The following is a 10722-nucleotide window of genomic DNA, read 5'->3' on the forward strand; positions in this document are numbered from 1 at the left end:
CGGCCCAACCCTTCTTGATTGATTAGCACCTAGAGTTTGGCAACCTCCTCATTTGTTACAAAACACACTTCACACACAAAACCCTACTCTTTCTCCTCTCTCTCGAAAGCGACGGCAACCCGAAGAACCGGAGCCATCTTGTGGAACTTCTTAGATCGGATCACCTTTGTGTACTCCTAATCGGTTAGTGTGATTATCCATTGATGATGTTTTGATGTGTGTTTTATTATAGACTTGCATGATGATCTAGGGTTTCTGATTAACATGATTGATTATGTGGTTGAAGGATATTGTTATTGATAATCGGATCATAGGGTTCATGTTTACATAATTGATGATGTACATACAATTGGATTACACGGCCTAGAGTTAGAACCGAGCACCCTGTGATCGACTGTGATATGTTGTGTATTGATAATTGTGATTGATGTTCACGTTATGTTTAAGTCTAGGGTTCATAAGAATTGAGGTTGGAATCCTTGGTTTGATCGAAATCTAACATGTTTGGAAACTGATAACTTGTTGATTGGTAAATGATAAGTATGGAAACCTTGTAATTGATTGACAGGGTTAATGCTTGTAACCGAATAGGCATGAATTTCGGATATTTAGAACTGATCACACAAGAGTCCTTGATCGCACAAGGACCCAAAGCGCACAAGTTGTTGGTCACATAAGATCAGGTCGCACAAGACCTGATCTGATCGCACAAGCTGGACGCACAAACCCAGTCGCACATTACGTTTATCTATGCCCGATCGCACAACATCTTGTGGATCGCACAAGATGATGCCGGTCGCACAAGATGTTGGGCCACACACACATATGTTAATGTTAGTAAACTGTTGGGCCGGACAAGTCCAAATTCAGATCGCACAACCCAAGCAGATCGCACAAGTCTGCTTGGATCGCACAAGGCCACATATATGTTGATTGTTTGGGCCGGACAGTGATTGGGCTGGGCCAGTCCGATCGCACAAATCCAGCGAATCGCACAACTTATACGTTTTCACTTTGGGCCGTATGTGTTTGGGCTGTTTATCTATTTGGGCTGATTTCCATTGGACATATAATTGCACAAGTTGAATGTGTTGCTTGACTGTTAAATGTTGCCATGATCCATTCGTGTTTGTAACGTGTTAACTCTGTGTAACCATATGTGCTTCACTTGAACCAAACCTGACATGTTTGGTAATCCTGTTAGGACGTGTTTGATCACTTTTAAGTCAAGTAACTTTGGTATAATCTGCCGAGCAAACCAAGGTGAGTTCAATGCATTTTCTCAAGCATGCGTCCCGGTGGTTTGGGACAACTGGTAAACATTTGGAAGGGAAACATTGGGTAAACAACTTAATCGGTTTTGGTTATTGCCTGGAGGGCAATGGGGGTAATTAGTTGATAGCGCTATTAGGTGGGAAACCTCACACCGGGCCGTAAGGACGGGCGTGAACTAATTATCTGGATAGGGCTATGGTTGTTAGAGGCACACTCCTCAGATACATATGGGCACACTCCCTAGGGTATCTAACGATGGCAACATAGCAAACAGTCGTTAAGGGGTACCCACTCCCCGGATACACATGGGCACACTCCCTAGGGTATCTAACATGAGCATCGTCGTAACGCAACATTGAATCGCATTAACATACATCTGGTAACATGTCACGTTAACAAAACCTTGAACTCACCAGCGTAGTCTGACACACTTGTTTGCATGCTTGTAGGTCGTTAAGCTTGGAACATGGACTTGCTATCTGGGAGTGCTGGAGTGGTCATGGATTGAAGCTATTGGATTACTAATAATTGATACATTGGTTTTGAGTTTGATTATGAAACAATTGCTAAACGACTTATCATATGCTTCCGCTATATAACTCTTTGTGAATTGATATTATGTTTGACATTTAATCTTGGCAATTAATAACATGTTTTATTTAAATATTTATCGTTGGTTCAATGTGATTGGTGGCTCAGACTCTGATGTGTAACACGCCTCGCGGGGTTTCCGCAGGTGGTATTTTGGGGGTGTTACATATAAACCCTGGTTGTCTGTGCCAAGGATTGCTAGGCATGCTCTGAATTCTATGCAACTTATACGCTACGTATAGCTCTATTGTGTAGTTGAACTTGGATCCTAAGGCGGTAGGAATTAGGCTTGAAAGACGATAGTTAGAAGCATTCTTTTCGCCTTTTATCTTTGTTGAATCCAAAATATATACATGTCTTATGTATTGGGCAATGATGAACCAAGACCAATGGTTGCTACAAAATTTGTGTTATAGAATAGTTAGGTGAATCATAGTAATAAAATAAAAGAAAGTTAACTAAAAAAGACTTACTCAGCCAACTGCGGTGCAAGAATGAAATATATATATATTATTATCCGTAGCCTCTCTCGTATCATGCCACATCTAAAATAAAAGTAAATAAAAAGAGTCATTACAAATATTATTAACTAAAACTAAAGGCAAAGAGAAAAAAAAATCAATAACAACATCGTGAATAAAGTTATGTATATATTTATACTAGGGGTGTTCATGGTTCGGCTTAAAACCGTGAAACCGGCCATCGGTTTGGTTTCACGGTCGGTTTCTTTTTTTGAATTTCGGTTGGTCTATTTCAAAACTTTTAATCCGTAGTGAGCTGTTTGGTTTGTGGTTTCAACACTTTTAAACTGTATAAAACCGAACCAAACCATAACATTGGTAATATATACATATGTGTGTACAGACACTAGACTTAAGCGTGTATCTATGTGCTGCAAACTCACATTCTCATCTACTTTCATCACATGCCAAAGTATCTACAACTCCAATTTGAACTAGTTATTAGTGTGTATTTCCCCTTCCAACCATATTGTCTCAGATGTATAATGAGTTTTTTAAAAGCACACTTTAGATAAATAAAAATAGAACATTTATTTGGCCTAAACTCAAACTAACAATCCAATGCTACAGTTTCATTTATTCGAACACCTTCCATGCATCCAGCAGAAGTTCAATCTCATAAACACAAACTAAAAATATGGAAAACTAAAACACATATTTTAATCACTACACCTTTCTAGTGCTTCTTTTTGGGACCAGAAAGCTTCTCTGCCGAGTCGAGCTTGAGCTTTGAGTTTTACTCACAAGCCGAGCTCAAGCTCAAACAAGTAGGCTCGAGCCGAGCTCGAGCTTCATAAAAACATGACGAGCCTATGCACACATACATATAAGATTTCCTTTATATAAGAACACAACAACCTAAACCTATATTTTTTTTTCATAAAATAATAATAAAATTAGGGTTTTAGCTTTTATAAATCTGGTTTGGGAAAAAGATGGTGAAGATGCTAAATCACAAGAAACCGACTTGAGATGGTGTCCAGCAAAGGATTTCCGAAATACATGCATACAAATCCATACTTATTCACCAAGACAAACAGGAATCGAAAGAGGGTTCTTGTTATTTACCTTACTGGTGGGAGACAAGTATGCGATTGCTTCAATGTCTGGCTGTAGAGACGAGCGGCAGAGAGAATGTCTTGGTGGTGGCTAGGTTTTTTTTTGTTTTTGGTTTAAGATGAAATGCATTGTCAAAAGGGTGGGATGTGGAATTTGGGACAAGTAAAAAAAGATGGAAAAAGAGCTTGAGATTTGGAAATAAGTATGTTAGGGTTTCTCCGGTATAAGATTTGTTTAAGCATTAGATGGGGTTTATAAGACGGTGTTGAAAGACAACACTGTCTAAAGGTAGTATAAGACGGTTTTTAAGCATTAGACGAGTTTTCATGAATATTATTGCTTTAACCCCGTCTAAAATAAATATTCAACACCGTCTAATACTCCATTTTGTAGTAGTGCCCAAGTGTGCAAATAGGCAGCCTTGGTGTGTGAATTGTTTCAGCCAAATATAAACTATAACCTAGTAGAGCATAATATATTTGTAGAGATAGTGTAAAACACAACAATGGTGGTTATTGTGCGAAAAGAAAGCCTGTAGATCTGTGAATGGAGGACCAGTGGAACTAAATCTGCTGCAATTTGTTTAGGTGGTACTTTTTATTGTTTCAAAGAACACCTGCTTGGGAAAAAAAACTCTAAACACCCAAAACTTAATAGTTACAAACTGTATGGGATATACGTTTCATTATGTAACAAATATATTGTAGTTTTATGCTTCACTAATATTTTATACTTCTTTTTTGGAGATAAAGGCATGATAATGTGTTTGGTTAATGATCATAGCTTGCATGTTCTTGGCTCAATGTCATGTCAACGCTTTTGTGCTATTAAATTAAATTATTTTTATTGGAATATTTACACCCTAGCTGGTATTCCAATGGATTTGATATTGATACATTTTAACCTATAGCAGTTACTCGTTTATATGACTGTAAACAAGATTAAATGAATACTTGTAGATTCGTTGTTTTCAAACGTAGTTGTTCTCTTAATTATAAGATGAACTGTTTGGTCCTCCTTAAAATGTAAATATGATTGATTCTTTTCTCTAGAGTTTATCTGAATTGTTGCAAGAAACATTCCACTTTTTCTAATGTAGATTATGTGCAAATCATACCTGTTACGAACATGGAGTTACACCTCATGAAGTTAGAAAAAAACTCATTAAAATACGAAGGGTTGACAACATCATCTATGACATATTCGTAGAACAGGGTCTATCTAATCAACTATAAATTAAACCTTGATCGCATTACATTCCAGCATCCAAAAATTAAGTTTATCTTTTGCAAGGCTATTCATCTTCAAAATGGCCAGTTACAAAAACTCATTTGGATTTTTTGTGTTTCCAATTATGGTTCTAGCACTCTTAACTCTCCAAGCAGAAGGCCAAGGCTTAAAAGTTGGGTTCTATGAGAAATCATGCCCACATGCTGAAAAGATCGTACATCAACGAAGTTATGGCGGTCGCCCCATCTCTTTCTGGCCCGTTGTTGAGAATGCATTTCCATGACTGCTTCATTCGGGTTTGCAACATGTTATATTATCATATAATTAAAGTTCACTTCTTAGATTATTTCATCATCTAACATGAATGTGTTTTATGATTTATGAACCTTGCATTTGTAGGGTTGTGATGGATCTGTTTTATTGGATTCACCAACAAATCAATCCGAGAAATTTGCACCCCCGAATCTCAGCTTGAGAGGGTTTAATATCATTGACAGAGTGAAGTTGGCGTTAGAAAATGCCTGTCCTGGTGTAGTTTCTTGTGCTGACATCGTAGCCCTTGTTGCCAGAGACGTTACTGTGGCGGTAAATTTATCCCCCTTTCAAATCTAATGCTAAAATTAGCTTCATGTGTATAGCATGATAATGCTGACATTTTGGATACAATGATAATAATGATTCATCATCTTCTTATACGACGAACCTCCTTTGTTAACAGACCAAGGGACCATTTTGGGAGGTGGAAACTGGCCGAAGAGATGGAAATGTGTCTTTAATCAGTGAACCCATAAATCCAGCAACAGGATTGCCACCATTTTTTGCAAGCATTAATCTTTTGAAACAATCATTTGCACTGAGGGGACTAAACACAAAAGATCTTGTGGTTCTCTCAGGTACGTTAATGAGTATTTTTATTTTCCATGTACCTTTCTTACAAATTCATATCTTCAGTAAAGTTAGTATCAAAGTGATTAGTTTCGAGATTGTACGTAACTAAAATGCAGATTCTTGATCATTTTTTAGGAGGGCATACCATAGGGATGTCACATTGCTCGTCATTCGATAGCCGGCTCTACAACTTCACTGGGAAAGGCGATACTGACCCCTCAATGGACCCAAACTACATTGCAAGATTAAAGTTGAAGTGCAAGCAAGGAGACCAAACCACTTTAGCTGAGTTAGACCCTGGGAGCTTCAAGACATTTGATGACTCTTACTACAGACTAGTTACTAAGAGGAGAGGGCTTCTACAATCAGATGCAGCCTTGCTAAACGACCCTGAGACTAGAGCGTACTTGGTTCAATCTACTAGCCATGGTTCCACTTTCTTCAAGGATTTTGGTGTGTCTATGGTTAACATGGGTCGTATTGGGGTTCTTACTGGCTCTCAGGGTGAAGTCAGGACAATTTGTTCCAAAAGGAACTAGAATCTCTATATCCAGAAAGTAAAACAAAACCAAGAGCAATCACGGCGTTTGATCACGTGGTTTAACCTTGATAATTCAGTTTAATCTATATCTTTCAAGTTCAATCTATGTATGAGTGTTCCACATAAGTTTCATCCATTAAATACCGTTTTCCTAGTCTTAAATGTACTCAAACTAGTATACATCTATGCACAACTTTCTTTATTTAATTCTTGTTATTAATGTGATTCATTCTGGAAAGTTTTTTTTTTCTTTTTTTTTTCCTGAATGCATTAATTAATCACTACAAGAAAACAGGGTAATAGCGGCGACAGGGCCGCAAAAGGTAATTGCGGCGACATGTCGCCGCTAAAGGGTGTATATCAATAGCGGCAACATATGTCGCTGGTAATAAGTCTTCGTTAAAGGTGACCATCAATAGCGGCGAGACATGTCGTCGCTAAAAGTCTTTTTTTTGCTGCATTTTCAATATTTCTGGTTATACACAAATTTTCTAGTTTTCCGCAACACAAGCAAACTAAATAAACATAATACTTAATATCCTAAAATTGCATAAACCGTTTAATCCGTACAATAACATCCTAAAATTGCATAATACTTAATATGTCGATAATAACATCCTAAAACTACAAGATAGTTGTCATATGTCGATAATACTTAATAGTCTAAAACGAAGTTCAATGAAATAGATTTCAAACTCAACCAGATTCATAATTTTTCGACAAGTTTAGGTCGATGAAAAGATTAAAACAGAAACACAAGTACTGGGTGAGTTTTTCTACAGATGCTACAGTCTATTACGGAAGTCATAACTTGGTATATAGTTGGAGCTAATACTTGAAATTTTTACATTAGAGAGTCTTAGGAGGTTACACAATTCTCCAATTGGAATTTCGTCAATCGGATTGACAAGGATTTTTCTATAAAATAAAACGTAAACTATCGATATAATGTGACGAAATTGCCCTTTACGTGCTAGATAATTTTTGTTGATTTTCTTTGAACAATAAGTAATTATTCAAATCATCTATTCCCGTGCTAGGGTTGCCCTGAATCGTGTATCCGTCACAAGGGGTATTGAAACCAAACATGTCGCAACTCACAACGTAGCTTGCCGAGAAGGCCATGTTTAATTTTTTTTTGAAAATGTTGAAAATAAGAGCACACAGGTAACACTTTTTTCATGTATCCGTCACTAGGCGTGATGTTCAATTTAATCACTCTACTCTGCGTCTCTCATCTTCATCTTCACTTAATCTTCAACCGACGAGGTGACTCCCTTTAGGTTCCTGAAGAAGTACGTTGTAATATAATTTTGCAGTGACAATGATGGGTGATGACACCGCCACATCAGGTGTGCTTTTACATTGCTAAGATCAATTACATTGTTTGAAATAGAAATACAACAAGATTGAAACAAGTAAAGTACAACAAGTATTTGAATTTAGAGTGCGTTCCTAGGCATCTTACGAATTTAAGTGAGGTGGTGGAACTAGGTTGGAAGCCAAGGCTTTCACAGAACACACACTAATATTCCAGAATCGTCTATATTGAAAATAGGGATCTGGATAATCATTCAACACTTAGAAATGTCGGAACTTGGTGAAATAGTCTATTTCGGACAACAGGGAGTCCCCTCTTGCACGAGAGGGTTATCCTCTCGGGCGAGTGGGCCAACATCTCGGACAACTGGGACTGTTTCTTGGTAAAATCAGTTTAGTTTTTGTTGAACTGATTACCTTCTTGGCTGGAATTGGTTCTAACTTGAAACCACATCTATTGACTTAGCTTGTGAGCTCAGAGAACTTTAGATTCGGCCGAGTTCAAAGTCAGAAAGTTTTGTTTAAAAAGGTTTGAAAGATAACTCCACTTCTCAGCAATGATTTGAGAGTTTGTATCAGTTTGCCTTTGCAAAACTGATAAACCAAGTGAAGATTAATGAAGAAATCTTATAAAAATTCATAAAATCAGAAGAAAGTAGAAGAAAAATGGAAGAAGATGTTGTTAGTGAGTATAAACTCACGTAGAAGCAGCTGAGAAAAGCTCCAAGAATTTGCTAGAAGTTAGATTTGAGAGAGAATTTCGGGAGTTGAAGGTTTGAAATGAAGGAAATGAGTTGGTATTTATAGATTGGGGGAACGATTTAGGACGAGACGGTTTGGGACGAATGTGCGTTTGGGGCGACTGGGCCCACTCATGCAAAAGGGGCCAGGCCCTTAAGTTCGGAATCCAAATTCGCGTGTTTTGTCGGTTTTAAGCGTTTTAAGCGTATAATTGCAATTTATAAGTGGAATGTATAAAGTAATGAACGAATTTGTATGTATAATAAGTATGAGGTTGCGTAAAAATGTATTTAAACGATCAATTGAATGAGTACAAGTATGTATAAAATATGAATTTCGTTATGATCAAGGTTTCAAATTGCGAAATTGGGAGTGGATTACGAATATGATATGAAGGTACTAATTGAGGAAAGTTCCAAAAAGTGAGGCGTTACGGAAGGCGAGAGTGACAGTAATACCAGAGACGCTCCCATCTCCATGATTTATCAGACAAAGAGATAGATGCATTTTCGACAACCCATTAACGATGCTTTGAGCCTCAATAGTAACACTAACCCCGATCCTTTCGACATATATCTCCGCTTGCCTTCTAATACACAATCAAATACATCACCAATCTCAAATTTCCAGACAACATTTAAGCATTTCACAAACACTTGAAATACTATGCCGATTTATATTAATCGTTAACTAATGAATAAACCATGCTTCATTCAATTATTCACATTGGAAAACACAATCTAATCCATTCAAACATTCTATCAAACACCTTGTGGGCATTCAAGAAGGAAGTCGATTTACCCATCTGACATCATTTAAGTATATGAAAAACACTTAAAAGACCATGCTAATATAAATTTGATATCAACTAATGTAATACGCATGCTTCATTCAGTTATTAACAACCAAAATCCAGGTTTCTGAAAAAATAATGCGCAAATTCATTGAAACATTTCATCAAACATTGGTGGGCATTTCCTGCTAGGGGAGGGGGGTGTTTGGCTGGGTTTTATGAAGTGTACTGCTAGTTTTCCAAGGGGTTGTCGTTAATTTACAACCATACATATATTGTTCACATTGGTAGACATGGATAACATCATCAACAATTCAGCAGACAACTATTTTCTCCAATAATAACCCTTATATATGAAACTAAAACAGACGTATAGAGATAAAACCAACAATATTTTAAATTAACAATATAAAGGAAGCATTTTTACAAAAAAAAAAAAAAAATTAACGGGTGATTTTATGAATAATCAAGAAAACATCAATCAATCACAATCACTTGACAATCGCATCTCCCCAAAGAAATAACGTTTCACACAAAACCTAGATCACTTAAAAAGGAACTCATTGGTGTTATCAGAGAAGCATAAACGTATAAACAGTATATGCATCAAAGAAACCTTTAAAGATAGTTAGGGTTCTTTATATACCCCAAGATGAGTCGCAAAATCCTCACCGTAAACCCACTTTAACTCGAAAATGTCGTTGCCCTGTGATAACAACTCTATTTCTGCATATCTCACTCTCTATCCAGGCCCCTGTGTGTGGAAAAGAATGATGGTGTAGGGTTTTCATACGAGGGAGGATTGTGACGCGTGTGTGGATGGGCTTCTAAAAAGTATTGTACAGACACTATTACACAACATACAAGACACATTAGCACAAAACACAACTTATGTAAAATGTACAACTCCTGTAACAATATGAGGGCTCAATCTCTCAACTTGTATTGACTGATAATAACAATATATAGCGTACATGAGTGCCTATAAACTAGGAAAGTGAATACACAATTGATTTACAATATTACACAATTAAATATATTTACGATACGCTATTACCCCCTTCAATCGAATAGGTGGGGGACCACACGAAGCAGACTTCGAAAATTCTCAAACAGAGGCTTGGGGAGACTCTTGGTAAAAATATCCGCAACCTGGAGATTGGACGGAACGAATTTGGTGTATAGTTTACCGGACGAAACTAATTCACGAACAAAATGATAATCAATTTAAATATGCTTGGGGCGTTTGTGAGCGACTCGATTCTGACTGAGAAAAATGGCACTCTTATTATCGCAAAGAAGAGTTGGACAAGCAGATGCGAGAGCATGTAACTCTCGCAAAAGATGAGTGATCCAGATGATCTCAGCGGCAGTGTTTGCCATGGCACGATATTCAGATTCACAGCTGGAGCGAGACACGGTAGGCTGCTTCTTTGCACTCCACGAAACAAGATTTCCACCTAAATAAATCGAGTAGCCATAGGTGGATCGACGCGTTTCAATACAGCGTGCTCAGTCAAGATCAGAGTATCCAACTAAAGTAGTCGTATCAGGCTTAGAAAAATTCAACCCAAAAGAAATAGTGCCCTTGACGTAATGAAGGATACGCTTGACGGACTGAAAGTGAGAAACGGTAGGCGACTGCAGATGTTGACTGGCTTGATTAACAGCATAAGAGAGATCAGGACGTGTGATAGTAAGATACTGAAGAGCTCCAACCAATGATCGATAGAGAGTTGGATCATGAAAAGGATCACCGTTGC

General features: G+C 37.5%; 1 pseudogene; it reads left to right on the forward strand.

Annotated features, from left to right (window-relative positions):
* Positions 1-4800: 4800 nt before the first annotated feature.
* Positions 4801-6312, forward strand: LOC110878283 (annotated as a pseudogene).
* The last annotated feature ends 4410 nt before the right edge of the window (positions 6313-10722 follow it).

This window comes from Helianthus annuus, chromosome 3 (assembly GCF_002127325.2).
Source record: "Helianthus annuus cultivar XRQ/B chromosome 3, HanXRQr2.0-SUNRISE, whole genome shotgun sequence".
NCBI classification, from domain to species: Eukaryota; Viridiplantae; Streptophyta; class Magnoliopsida; order Asterales; family Asteraceae; genus Helianthus; species Helianthus annuus.